The 14499-nt window shown below is 42.5% G+C and overlaps 1 protein-coding gene across 1 annotated transcript in view; it reads right to left on the minus strand.

Annotated features, from left to right (window-relative positions):
• wrnip1 (WRN helicase interacting protein 1) overlaps positions 1-14499 on the minus strand; it is a 62319-nt gene that overhangs the window by 17668 nt on the left and 30152 nt on the right. The gene's annotated exons all lie outside the window — the stretch shown is intronic.

Raw genomic sequence — 14499 nt, forward strand, 5'->3', positions numbered from 1 at the left:
ATCCTGAAAATGCAAGTTGGAATTTTAATTGCAGTCATAATTTATTGATATCAAGCTGCAAATTAATTTAAAAAAACATTGACTAGAATTGCCTAGTTAACTTGAAAACGCATATAGTTTTGTTTCAGAAAAAAAATCAAAGGAAGTTCTATCAAAATAAGTCAAAGTTAAATTTAAAAAATGATATAGCACACTAATACCCTTTATTGCATGTATACTGACATCTCAAACTGCAGAGTGCTCTGTTTCTTGACCAGCGAGCAGATACACATCACTCTAAGCAAGTGCTGATCTGAAACTGGCATTTGCAGTGTAACACCACCCTTAAAAATCTATAAGCACTGTATTTATTTTCCTTGAATAAATCAAAAAGTGGACTGTTTATATATTTTAAATGAGTAGATGAAGTGCCATTTTGGTTCTTCTGAATGGAGTGTGAACCCCTTAAAAGGCATATCCCTCAGTCTTCAGGTAGTTTTTATTCAACTAATTAAGCTGGAACTGAACTTTATACTGTCCTTTGTGCCAGGATAAGCATCCTTCCAATTCCCAGATATCCAACCCTGCTTAGGTTAATGACAATCATAGGAAGAAAGATTAATCACAGAATAAATGGGTTTCATCTGATCTGGAGCTAGAATTACTACCCATCCATTTTTTTGTTTTACTCTATTTTAGTGGGAGATAAAACTGAACAACAGCCTGGTTTTCAGATACTGCTTTAGGGAAAAATGTACTCCCCACATGGACCAAAAAGACCTTTTGTGGCAGTGAAAATCCTGAATCAGTATGCAGAACAAAGGCAAGTAAATGGAGTTGAGATACAGATGAGTCATGATCTAATAGAACAGGCTCAAGGGGAGGAATGGCCCACTCCTGTTCCTACATTAATTGATATTAATGCTTCTACCAGCAGAACTCTGCCAGAGAATGTTGCTCAAAATTCTTACCACAATTTCAATAGCCTACTGAATGAGATGTGAAATTGATCTCTCATTGTAACTATACTGTAGCGAGCAAAGTACACTTCCTGGCTCCTAATTATATGTACAAAATTCCATTATTTTCAGAAACTCACATCATGCAATCCCTGCACAACACTTGTATCCACTGATCTTCCATAATAAATGGACTCTAAAGGACTCAAACTCAATAAAGTAATTCCGAGCCAACTATATTTGGGACATCAAGTGAAAGCCCCATTCGAGCAGTTTTAATGGTTTCATATACAAGAGTTCCACCTCCTTTATATTACAGCAAACAGCTTTCAATTTGTGATCTGTATATCCTGCACTGATATAGTTAGATTTTGTACCAGATTACACCAGGAAACCCAGCTTGCAGATATTAAAAATAAAAGGGTCATTAAACTGGAGGCACTTTTAAGGATGAACCCATCTCCTGAGTGTGGGATGGCCACCTGCCCTCTAACCTGCCTCCATTAAAACTAGAAGTGAGCAGGTTGCCCATTGTCTTTTTAAACTCACTGCAAATAATGTGTTACTATTAAACCTAATTAATGATCTGCTCAAAACTTCCAAGATGTCGCACTTGTACTTATCCTTATGCCTGTGCTGTAAATTAGCTACATTAGAGAGCTACTAATATGAAAATTATTCAAGATATCAAATACATACACATAAATCTAAGTAATGAATAGAACAATTTTCCTGACCAATATCCTTTTCATACAACTGATGGTTAAAAGACCCATTTGCTATAACAGAAGAAACCAAAACAGACAACATCCAACACTGGAACATCAGATTTTTTCACTGTGACTGCTGCGACAATCAACAAACCCACAAGTTAAAACTGAAAGCGAACACATATGGGATAATTTCACAACAGCATGCCTTCTTAATCCATATAGATAGCTTCCCTATTCATGATTCTCCAACCTCCTTTCTTCTTTATTTAAGTGCATTCTTTAAGCAGGATTCATTTGTTTACACAATCATTTCCCTGCCTCCTACCCTGAAAGTGGCTCCTCACTGGTAGAGTTCCATAGGCACCAGTCACTTCCAGGGTCTTGCCCAAGTGGACATTATTCACATGCGAGCCACAGCAGCGAGTGCTGGCAGACAAGATGAAGAGCAAACAAGAAAGTAAAACTGTAAAGAAAGGGAAATTATGGAAGTAATTGAGGAACAAAACTTTGAAGTATAGTGGGAATGAATAGAACAGGGAGAACTATAAAATCAAACAACTGTCAAAAATAATATAAAACAATAAATAGACAATAACAAAGTGCTGTTTATACATATATCAGGAGCAAGTGAAGAATGTAAAGGGACAGTGGACAGTAGAATATTTGGGCTAAATGAAAATGGATAATATGCATTCTGGGCAAGTGAAGTTAGCTTGAACTAGCATATTCGGATATCTATCTGTCTGCAATGAAGAGACTAAGGGAACAAGACAACATATCTCTGGACTGGCGAGCTGGAACTGATGAGGTAAGGAGAAACAGGGATTTGTACAATCAGAATCATAGGGCAATATTGTGCCAAAGGAGGCCATTTGGGCATCATGCCTGTAGCAGTTTTGAAAGAACTATTCAATTAGCCCCATTCTCCTTTCCTTTCTCCATAGCCCTGCAATTCCTTCTCCTTTCAATTATTTATTCATTCCCTTTTGTAAGTTACTATTAAATCTGTTTCCACTGTCCTTTCAGGTAGTACAATAACAGATTGTACCAAAGGATTGGGCCCGATTAGAAAAAAAAAGTATAAGGAGGGGCAGCTCATTTGTGATAATATTCATTACAAGTCAACCGACAACCACAGCTACCTCCTTACACACTGCCCCTAAGAACTCCATTCCATTCTCCCAGTTTCTCCGTCTCCGACGCATCTGTTCTGACGCCACCTTCAATAACAGTGCTTCCGATATGTTATGAAAGTGCTTTCATTTATTTGTTTTGAGGACTTGAGTTTAAAACTGAAAAGATTCCATGGATGTGTTTTTTTCTTTTAAAAGGGTCACAGAGGTCTTGTTTGAAAACAACCTTTACTGGAAGTCACATGCCTTAAGCTCAATAAACAACAGAAACTTTGGTGACTTGGGAAGACTTTTACAATAGAAGTAACATTTCAAGATTTATGATAGCAGGTCGCTTTTGGGATATTGTTTTGACTTTCTGGTTGGATAGTGGATTGTTGAGTTAGTTGGAAGTCAGCCTGCCGAGAGAAACATCCAGCTCATCTCTCTCCACTTCTCTGAAAAGCCCGGAGAGTTCAATGTGTGAGAGAGCTTCAACCCCTGATGCCCCATTTCTCCTGAGAAGCTGGAAAAACTTGCCGGATTAATCCTCGCGCCACCTGAAAAGAACTGCTCCAGAAAAGATCCCGTCTACGTATACCTGGACACCAGATCAAAAGGGACAACTGACATCCTTCCAAATTTTCTTTTTTGTTCTTCAAGAATTAAAAAGTATTTGGTCAAAGTACTCTTTTTTTGTAGAAGCGCACTGCAGAGAATTTTTTTTTCTTTTACCAGTGTGCGTGTGTATGGTATTTAAAAAGGGAACTTTCATATTTTAATCTGTGTATTAATGCTTTGCTTCAGTCTCATTTTATAATAAACTGATAATTTTGTTGTTTAAAAGAAACCTGGTTGGTGTAGTTTATTCTGGGGATACAGGAGAGTATATGATTGTCCGTATTGGTAACTAGGTAAACATTTTAAATAGATGTTGTGATCTGTGGAAAAGTGGAACTAGGAAAGACAGTGCACTCCTCCCACCTCAGTCGTAACAGATATGTCTTTTTTCAAACCGAGGATTCTCTCACACTGTGTTGACAGGGCCCTCAACCGTGTCCGACCCATTTCCCACGCTTCTGCCTTCACCCCTTCCTCCCAGAACCGTGGCACTGGTCCCCTTGTCCTCGCATTACAACCCCAACCTTCACATTCAAAGGATCATCCTCTGCCATTTCCGCTACCTCTAGTGCGATGCCACTACCAAGCACATCCTCCCCTCTGCTCCACTCAACATTCTGAAGGGATCGTTCCCTCCGTGACACCCTGGTCCACTCCTCCATCACCCCAACAACTCGTCGCCTTCGAATGCAATCGCAGGAGGTGCAATACCCATCCTTTTGCCTCCTCTCTCCCCGTCCAAGCCCCCAAACACTCCTTCCAGGTGAAGCAGCAATTTACTTTTACTTCTTTCAATTTAGTATACTGTATTCGATTCTCACAATGTGGTCACCTCTACATTGGAGAGACCAAATGCAGCTTAGGTGACTGCTTTGTGGAACACCTCCACTCAGTTCGTAAGCATGACCCCGAACTTCCGGTTGCTTGTCATTTTAATTCACCACCCTGCTCGCATACCAACATTTCTACCCTTGGCCTGCTGCAATGTTCCAGTAAACCTCAACGCAAACTTGAGGAACAGCACCTCATCTTCCGATTAGGCACTCTACAGGATTCTAGATGAGCTGTTTGGAGTTCAACAATTTCAGAGCATGACTGCCTTTTTTTTGTTTTGTTTTTTAAACCCACGTGCCTGTTGTAAACTTGTTTTTCAGGATTTGCTTTTGGGCAGAGCTGTTCATTATTCCCCAGAAGGGAAAGTGAAGGCGTGGGTTGTGTCAGCCGCCACTCTGAAGATCACGGCAGGCCAGTAAGATGGCAGGTAAGTGTATTTTAATTTATTAATCTTATTAATTAACATTTAAATCCAGGTCCTGTTGCCCAGCAGCGGGTGGACTGCCACAGAGCCTCGCTGTCACCAGGAGGATTGGGCCCAGCCCTCTTGGCGTCTGACTCCATGGCAGCCGCTGCCGGAACGATCTTCCGGCTCTGCCCCCCCACGCCACGGAACCAGACGTCAGGGGCCCAGTAAAATCCCAGCCTTTATGTTAGTAGACCTACTATTTATAGAGGATACAAAATGAGGAATGGAACATTTATATTCTTTGCACTCAATGACATCAATTGCTCCTGTGTCAAGTGCAGCAATGGCATGTAGCATAGAATGGATGAAATGTAAAGTACTCAATGAGCTTTAGCTACTAACTCAGAACAGTGTCCACAAATGCACCAATATAACCCTTAGCTCTAGTGCATAAGTGCATTTTATACTAGGGGAAAGGCTAAAGAAATCACCACACACTATTTCATTATTATTCTCTGAACGCTTGACTACTTATACCAATTAGTACTCTTGTAGTTTTCCTTCATTTGTCTTCTGGCATCTCATTTTCCTTAAGGATTTTCCCATCCAGAGAGCTCGAGACTTTCACACTGTTAGTTATGAAGGCTTTAAAATTAAAGTGTATGAATAAAATATTTTGTAAATTACTGACGATATTAGCTGACAAGCTGTTAATGTGCTGATACAAACTCCACTGTTCATTATTTTAAGTATTAACCTATTTCATTTTTAATTGGTTAACTGCTTCACTAAAATACTGAACAGAGAAATGGCATATGAATGTTTTTAAGTGTTTGCTGCTATTGTTATCAACGTTAATTTCTAGGTTCCTATGCACTAAACTACAGTATCTCCCATTTAATGAACAGAAAATACCTTCAGCTCATTGACCAAAATTCATATCTGATTACAGCACTTTGCTTAGCTTGCAGTTGACAAATTCCACTGGAAAGGAAAGAGCTTGGATCATAAAGCATAACCTTTTCAGCAATGCGACTGAACTCGTCATGAAGTCATATCTTTTTGGAACAGGAGACTATCCAAATTCTAGCTGTTGTAAAAGCATATGAACAGCTGTGTTCCTACAAAAAGTCCTGCTGATTCACAACTGATGCCATACCCAGCCATACAAAGTCCAAGGGCAGGGCTACAACATTAGCTGGATCTATGAAGTAAGTGCCGATATTGCAAGAGGCTTGTGCTACGGAAAGGCAACTTCCATTACTTAAAGGGAAAGTGCATTATGGCTGCAAGCAGTGGGGGGGTGGGGGGAAAGTCACTTGAAAACTGATTTTGTGTTCTTGACTCTGAGCAATTGCTGACCATGGAAGAGTATGCACCAAGGTTTTCAGACACAGTACTGGAGGTCTTGGTGGAAGAGGTGGAGAGAAGTCCTGTATCTACCAAGGGGAAGGGGGGGGGGGGGGGAGGTGGGGTTGGGGGTAGGTGGACAGGCAGGAGGCAGCTAGTTTTAGCAATTTTGTACCCAGCCCTGAATTATGCTCCTCCATATTGGCCATGCTTTCTCTAGGGTTACTCTGTCACCCCTTCGTTAACTCAAGCCGCATCAGCTCTCTTTCTTCGCATTTCCCCCTCTCCTGCCTTCTCCCCCACTTGTCCCTCTCCTTTTCCCTTTCTTACAATTCAAGTTTCCTCTGTTCCAATTGTATCTTTGTTAGCAGTACCCTGTCTGGGTCTACTTCTAACACTGCTTCTGCTTCTTCAGATTCAAGGGAAAAATGGTCGGCCACTAGCCTTAGGAATTCAGACTTCCTAGCCTTGCCACATTCAGTAATCCCACACTGCTCAGCCATTTTCCTCAATTTCTCCATAGACAGTGCTTTTAACTTATCCCAAGTTCCTTCAGCCTGGCTTGGAGAGCTACTCGCTTCAGTTGCAGACATGTTAGTATTCAATCACACACAAATCACAAGAAATCCTGTGTTGAAAACTTGCTCTTTTTCTGTTTGGGAACAATTTGGCTTCCCACTTCCAATTTCTCGCTTGTCTGTGGGTCAATTCTGGACGCTAGCAACTAACATTCTGTTACGACCAGGTGAGAAAGAGGTCTAGGGGTTCCCTTTCAGCCTTCACCTGATCTTACTGTAACAGGGTTTTGTTTTAAACACAGTGTTTTGAGCTCCCCCTTGGCTAATCCTTGTTCACAGCTTTCCAATTATAAGGCAAAGAAATGAGCACAAACAGGCTCTTAGGTTTAAAGAAAAGCAAAATTTAAAACTTGAACTCTAATTCGGTTAACGCCTATGGATACACGCCGCGCCCCAAGCTAGCATGTACACGCTATACACACATACAAATAGGGTCAGAAAAGAGAAGTAAAGTGAAAAAGTTTGAGGCAATCTCTGAAGGGGGTTTGTTACTGTGCTTCGAGCTCGCTGTAGAGTCCTTGATTGTAGATAGTCTTGCTTTTCGTTGGGGCCCAGTATTCTTCTTAAACCTTGTTCACTGTAGGAGACTTTTCTCTCTTGGGGTTCATGTGTCTTCAATGGATCTTCAGTTCCGTGAGAAAAAGAGATGAGAGCAGGCAGGAGGGGCTGTGGCGAGCCAGCCACGAGAGGTCTCGTCAGTCCAGGAGCAAACAGCTTTCTGCCAGTTTAAAACTCTCTGGCAAGTTCAAATTCAAAAAACTCCAACAGCCTATTAGTCGTGTGACTAAACTGGACTGACTATGTCTGTTTGTGTATTCAGTCATCTTAGCAGTTAACCTAGAATGCGAGCTCCTCCACCTTCAACATCTGGTAATCAAAAGCCCATTGTGGATTAAATTGGAGCAGGGAAATGGTCCTTTGTTCACTTTAAGCACCGTTTGTAAATATGCCCCTGTCCTTCCAGTCAAGGGTCTGGTGTTGCTTTCTTTTGAAAAAAAAAGTTCCTTCTTTACTCCAGCAACAGTTTAAAAATGTTAATGTGGCGAAATTAATGTGCCTCATTCTTGGCAGGTGGGGCCCTTCATGACACCTCCACATCCAGGGGAATGAATGCCATTTGAAAAAAACGCATTTCATTAAAAGGTTTGAGAGACATAAGAGAAAATAATGTTTTTTCTTTATCTCATTCATTTCCATTCATTCATAACTCTTAAAGCTTATTAAAATAGTCTTTTTTGAGTACTAGTGCTGCTTTAATTCCCCCCTTTTGGCATCCCAATAACCATGTGATTCTTTGGGGAAGCTTTTCTTCAGTTTGCCCATTGACATGACTGCGTAGGGTTTTGGTTCCTGCTGAGGTAATTTTTTTTCAGGAGAGTCAGTAGTGGGCGGGTCTATCCTGAACTCTTTCAGTGCTTTGCTGAGTTATGCAAAGACTTCTGACTTCAGGGGATGGGTCGTTCCCTTTTCCTCTGACTGTGGGGGGAAGGTCCTTTGTTAATCTCCCCTTTGTTCCCTGGGATGTTCCCACCTGGAGGTATGTGTGCAGACTTGACTGCACTTTCCTGTGGCACTTCGACTAAGTAAGGCATCACCTTCATGGTTTCTGTGCCCCCTAGAGGTCTCTCGTTGTCTCTGCAGGTTCTTGTAACTGTTAGCAACTCTGGTGGGGTGCTTCTAGCATCTGTATTTACATAGGAGGATGCGGTGTCTACCTTTTCAGATTTTGGCTGACCGGTCAGTAGGGGTTTTCATCCAGGATTCCTCCCAGACTTCCTTTAACCTGCCCTTTTGATCACTTTTTCCACTTCTCTTTCCAAACTTTTGCCAGCCATGTGCCGGCCTGTCCTCTTTTGTTCTCGGCGGGGGTCCCTTACAGTTCACCAGCCCTCTGCTGGAGGGTCCTCCTAACACCGGTGCAGAACTTAGGGGTGCAGGTTTCACTGTAGGTTGGGGGTTTCTCCTCAACCTGGCACATGTGGCAACTCTTGCAGTACTCCGCTACATCTTTGTGGAGTTTTGGCCAGTCAAACTGCTGTCTTATGCGGGCTTTGGTCTTTCGTATACCGGCATGTACAGCCACTGTAGTCTCGTGGTTCCTTCTTAACGTCTCTCTCCGATACCTCTGTAGCACTACTAACTGATGAACTACTGTCCACTCCTTGCTCTCAGGTCTGTGAGTAGAACTCCATTTCCTCCTCAGTATCTCATTCTTTAAATAGTAGCAATCAGGGATTCCCTCTGCTTCACTTTCAGACTGGGCAGCCTGTGCTAGCTCTCACTATACTGGGTCGGCTCGCTGAGCCTCAGCTAGGAAAAATCTATTTAATTCATTCCCTGCGTCTAACTTTCCAAAGAAAGTCTCGGGCAGGCAGACCTCGGGGTCATCTGTCTGCAGTGCCAACGCAGTCTCCTCTGGAGGAGCTGGCTTGATCATGGCCTGATATACTACACATTCAGAGAAACTGCAGGGGTCCGTCTCCTGCCACTGCCCTGTCTCTCTGACCTCCTGCAGTCTTTCTTTCACTACTTGGGGGGGGCGGGGCCTACCACCTTCACCCCTGCCATATCATTACCTAGGAGCAGGTCAACCCCGTCCACAGGCTAACTAGGGACAATCCCTATGGTCACCGGAGCCGAAACTAGGTCGCATTCCAGGTGCACCCGGTGTACAGGTATAGGCATACACTGCCCTCCAAAACCATTCACCACCATTTTGGTATTCACCACACTCTCTGGGGGAAAGATCAGGTCTTTTCCCAGTAAAAGGGATCTAGTGGCTCATATCCCTGAGAATCACTATGGGCTTGCTTGCCCCACTCAAGGGGTATGGGATTACTTTCCCTTCAGACACAAAACCCTGATAACCTTCAGGAATCCTAATACATTTTCCTGGGTTGCACCCTTACTGCAGTTAAACCCACAGCTTGTTCTGTTGTGCTGTCAGGTCCCCATCTTCACTGAGTGGGTGTGCCCTGATTAACCCTATGGGTTTTCCCTTTATTTCCATCAATCAGCTTTTAAATGCCCTGCCTTTTTACAATGGAAGCACACAGGTCTCCGGGTCTGACCCTTGCTCACATAACCTTCCTTTTTGGATGGAGGAGGGCCCGTGTCTCGTGCTTTCCTTTCTGTCCCAGGGCTGCCTGGGCGGAGATCACTTTCATACCCTTTGTCCTTTTCGGATTTGTGGGGGTGATTAGGAAAGGTTCTCCCCTGGGAAACAGACTTATAAATTAAACCAACTCATTGGCCAGGATGGCTGCTTTCTGGGCTCTCTGGACCCACTGCTCCTCCACATGGGTCTTTATTGAAAATGGGAGAGTGTTTTTAAATTCCTCCAACAGAATTACTTCTCAAAGTACAGCTCAGCTATGAGAATCTAACAGCCCTCAGTCACTGGTCAAAAGGCAGCTGCTTATTTCTTTCTAACTCCAAATACATTTGATTAGCTTGCTTTTTTGAGGGTTCTAAACTTTTGGCGATAGGCTTCGGGTACTAATTCAGAGGCCCCAAGGATAGCATTTTTGGTCAGTTCAGAATTTGGCAACAAGGAATAAACCTCATGGGCTTTTCCAGTTAGCTTGCTCTGTAGTAAAAGAGACCAGGTCTCAGCTGGCCATTTTAGTTACCTTGCCAGTTTCTCAAAAGACAAAAAACACTTCCACATCTTCCTCATTGAATTTTGGTATTCAATCAGCTAGTTTTAGCAATTTTGTACCCAGCCCTGAATTATGCTCCTCCATATTGGCCATGCTTTCTCTAGGGTTACTCTGTCACCCCTTCGTTAACTTAAGCCGCATCAGCTCTCTTTCTTCGCATTTCCCCCTCTCCTGCCTCCTCCCCCACTTGTCCCTCTCCTTTTCCCTTTCTTACAGTTCAAGTTTCCTCTGTTCCAATTGTATCTTTGTTAGCAGTACCCTGTCTGGGTCTACTTCTAACACTGCTTCTTCAGATTCAAGGGAAAAATGGTCGGCCACTAGCCTTAGGAATTCAGACTTCCTAGCCTTGCCACATTCAGTAATCCCACACTGCTCAGCCATTTTCCTCAATTTCTCCATAGACAGTGCTTTTAACTTATCCCAAATTACTTCAGCCTGGCTTGGAGAGCTACTCGCTTCAGTTGCAGACATGTTAGTATTCAATCACACACAAATCACAAGAAATCCTGTGTTGAAAACTTGCTCTTTTTCTGTTTGGGAACAACTTGGCTTCCCACTTCCAATTTCTCACTTGTCTGTGGGTCAATTCTGGACGCTAGTTACGACCAGGTGAGAAAGAGGTCTAGGGGTTCCCTTTCAGCCTTCACCTGATCTTACTGTAACAGGGTTTTGTTTTAAACACAGTGTTTTGAGCTCCCCCTTGGTTAATCCTTGTTCACAGCTTTCCAATTATAAGGCAAAGAAATGAGCACAAACAGGCTTTCTTAGGTTTAAAGAAAAGCAAAATTTAAAACTTAAACTCTAATTCGGTTAACGCCTATGGATACACGCCGCGCCCCAAGCTAGCATGTACACGCTATAAAACCATACAAATAGGGTCAGAAAAGAGAAGTAAAGTGAAAAAGTTTGAGGCATTCTTTGAAGGGGGTTTGTTACTGTGCTTCGAGCTCGCTGTAGAGTCCTTGATTGTAGATAGTCTTGCTTTTCGTTGGGGCCCAGTATTCTTCTTAAACCTTGATCACTGTAGGAGACTTTTCTCTCTTGGGGTTCATGTGTCTTCAATGGATCTTCGGTTCCGTGAGAAAGAGATGAGAGCAGACAGGAGGGGCTGTGGCAAGCCAGCCATGAGAGGTCTTGTCAGTCCAGGAGCAAACAGCTTTCTGCAGTTTAAAACTCTGTGACAAGTTCAAATTGGTGCAGGGAATGGTCCTTTGTCTCCTTTAAGCACAGTCTGTAAATATGCAAATGTCTTCCAATTAAGGGGTTGGCGTTGCTTTCTTCTTTTTTTTAAAAAAAGAAAGCACTTTCTTTAGAGTCAGAGTTATAGAGTCATACACCACAGAAACAGACCCTTCGGCCCATCGTGTCCATGCCAGCCATCAAGCACCTATCTATTCCAATTCCATTTTCCAAGGCTCGTAGCCTTGTATGCTATGGCATTTCAAGTGCTCATCTAAATACTTCTTTCATGTTGAGGGTTCCTGCCTCTACCACCTCTTCAGGCAGTGTGTTCCAGAATCTAACCGCCCTCTGGGTGAAAAACGTTTCCTCAAATCCCCTCTGAACCTCCTGCCCCTTACCTTAAATGTATACCCCCTGGTTATTGACACCTCCGCTAAGGGAAAAAGTTTCTTCTTATCTACATCCCTCATAATTTTGTATACCTCTATCAGGTCTCCCCTCAGCCTTCTCTGCTCTAAGGAAAACAACCTTAGCCTTTCCAGTCTCTCTTCATAGCTGAAATGTTCCAGCCCAGGCAACATCCTGATGAATCTCCTCTGCACCCTCTCCAGTGCAATCACATCCTTCCTATAGTGTGGTGGCCAGAACTGTACACAGTACTCCAGCTGTGGCCTAACTAGCATTTTATACAGCTCCATCATAACCTCCCTGCTCTTATATTCTGTGCCTCGACTAATAAAGGCAATAATCCCATAGGCTTTCCTGATCACCTTATCTATCCGTGTTGCTGCCTTCTGTGATCGAAGGACAAGTACACCAAGGTCCCTCTGTACTTCCTCAGGTCCTACCACCCATTGCATATTCCCTTGCCTGGTTAGTCCTCCCTAAAGGCATCAACTCACACTTCTCAGGATTAAATTCCATTTGCCACTGCTCTGCCCATCTTACCAACCCATCTATATCATCCAGTAATCTAAGGCTTTCCTCCTCACTATTTACAACACCAATTTTCGTGTCATCTGCAAATTTACTGATCATACCTCCTATATTCACATCTAAATCATTGATGTACACTATAAACAGCAAGGGTCCCAGCACCAATCCCTGCGGTACACCACTAGTCACAGGCTTCCAATCGCAAAAACGACCCTCGACCATCACTCTGCCTCCTGCCACTAAGCCAATTTTGGATCCGATTTGCCAAATTGCCCTGGATCCCACGGGCTCTTAGCTTCTTAACCAGTCTCCCATGCAGGACCTTATCAAAAGCCTTACTGAAGTCCAAGTAGATTACATCAACTGCTTTACCCTCATCTACACATCTATTCACCTCCTTGAAAAATTCAATCAAGTTATTTCGACATGATCTCCCCCTTTACTCCTGTAACAGTTTAAAAATCAATGTTCACGTGGCGAAAGTAATATGCCTCATTCTTGGCGGGTGGGGCCCTGCATGACAGTATTCAACCATTCAATTCATATACAAGGCCTCAGACTAGTCTTGCTGCAGAGGACTCGGGTGAGAATTTCGATAGATCAGGATACAAAAGGGTGATGGACGTACACGACCAAACGCTTGGTGCACTGGAAAGTCTGCTCAATGTGAAGGAGCACAAGGCGTCCAGGACCAACCTGGCACAAAGCTCGTGCAGAGCTTGGAACCCATCCTTGGCAACATAGAATAGACGGTCACCTCCATCAGCACACTTGTGAAACCCCCATGACCAATGTCACAGCTTCCATTGCTGCACAAGCAGCTTCCATCAAAAGGTCTGAGGTTTGTGGAATTATGAAGGGTTTTTGATAAGAGTGAATAGGAAAAGACTACTTTCTTTGCTGGGAAATCAGTGGTGAGGGAATAATAGATTTAAGAGGATCACTAAGAGAGCAAGTAAAAAAGAAAATGCAGAGGTGTTTCTTACACAGAGGTTTAATGGAGCAAGAAATACTTTACCATAGGGAATGCTGAATCAGAGAATATAGCTTCATTTAAGCGAAAATTGAACAAATGTTTGAAGCAGAAGAATGTTGATGGGGAAAAAAAAGTGAGGCAGTAGGATTAGTTTTGGTCTAGCAAAGAGGGGGCAGACACACATGGGCCAAATGGCCTCTGTTTTAAACTTTTATGGAATAATCGAAAGCTCAATCTTTTATGGAATCAGGCGCAGACTGTACGTACAACCTGAGTTGCAATCATACAAAATGTGCAACTTTATTTAGGGAAAACACTCAACAGGAGTAAAAAGCTAAAAAAAATTCTGGTAACAGAGATGGGCAGAATAAGGAAGTGATTTTTGATTTTCAGTTTCTAGTCACTCAACAGAAGACACAAGGATTTATCATATATTCAATTAAGTGGAGCTGATAACAGAAGGAACTCAGGCAGTAGGGGTGTGGAAAAAAAATTAGGTTTAATCAATGAACACGCAGTGCAACAGGAGCAACAAGTATCTTAAAAGCTACAGAAGTTCAATAATTGGAATTTATAAATTAAATTAAAACAAACATATATAATCAGAAAATCACCAGGTGAAAATACAGTGATGGATTTAATGTTCCCAGCTGAAACGTTCCCTGTGACTTACTATTTACATTTCTGTAACACCTGCAGCAATGCTATAAACATAATTGATACTTTTCTATGAAAAATTACTTACTAATAATTATTCTCTGCTACTTCAGTTTACCACAGAAACCTGCAAGAACATTTTTAAAAAGCAGCAGTCAATAACTATTCATTAAGAAAACATTACCTTAATTTAGGTTTTTGTTTACTGTTATGTGGAGGGAGGCAAGGTTATCCAATATAAGAACCTGCACACCATTTTTATTCAAAAAAATTAACATCCCTCCCACCTGCCAAGACGGAGGCACACATTATTTCACCACACGAACATTAAAACTTAAAATTGTGGCTGGGAAGAAAAGAGGGCCGATCACAAAGAATTGCCAAGCCCCTGACTGGAAGGACATTTGCATGTTAGTAGATAGTGTTGGAACAAGGGACCCAGTCCTTGCTTCCCCAATACACAGAAGAAGTGGTCAGACCAGTTTAGTCACATGACTAACTGGCTGTTGGTTTTTTTGAACTTGAACTTGC

The sequence above is a fragment of the Heterodontus francisci genome, chromosome 2 (assembly GCF_036365525.1).
Source record: "Heterodontus francisci isolate sHetFra1 chromosome 2, sHetFra1.hap1, whole genome shotgun sequence".
NCBI lineage: Eukaryota > Metazoa > Chordata > Chondrichthyes > Heterodontiformes > Heterodontidae > Heterodontus > Heterodontus francisci.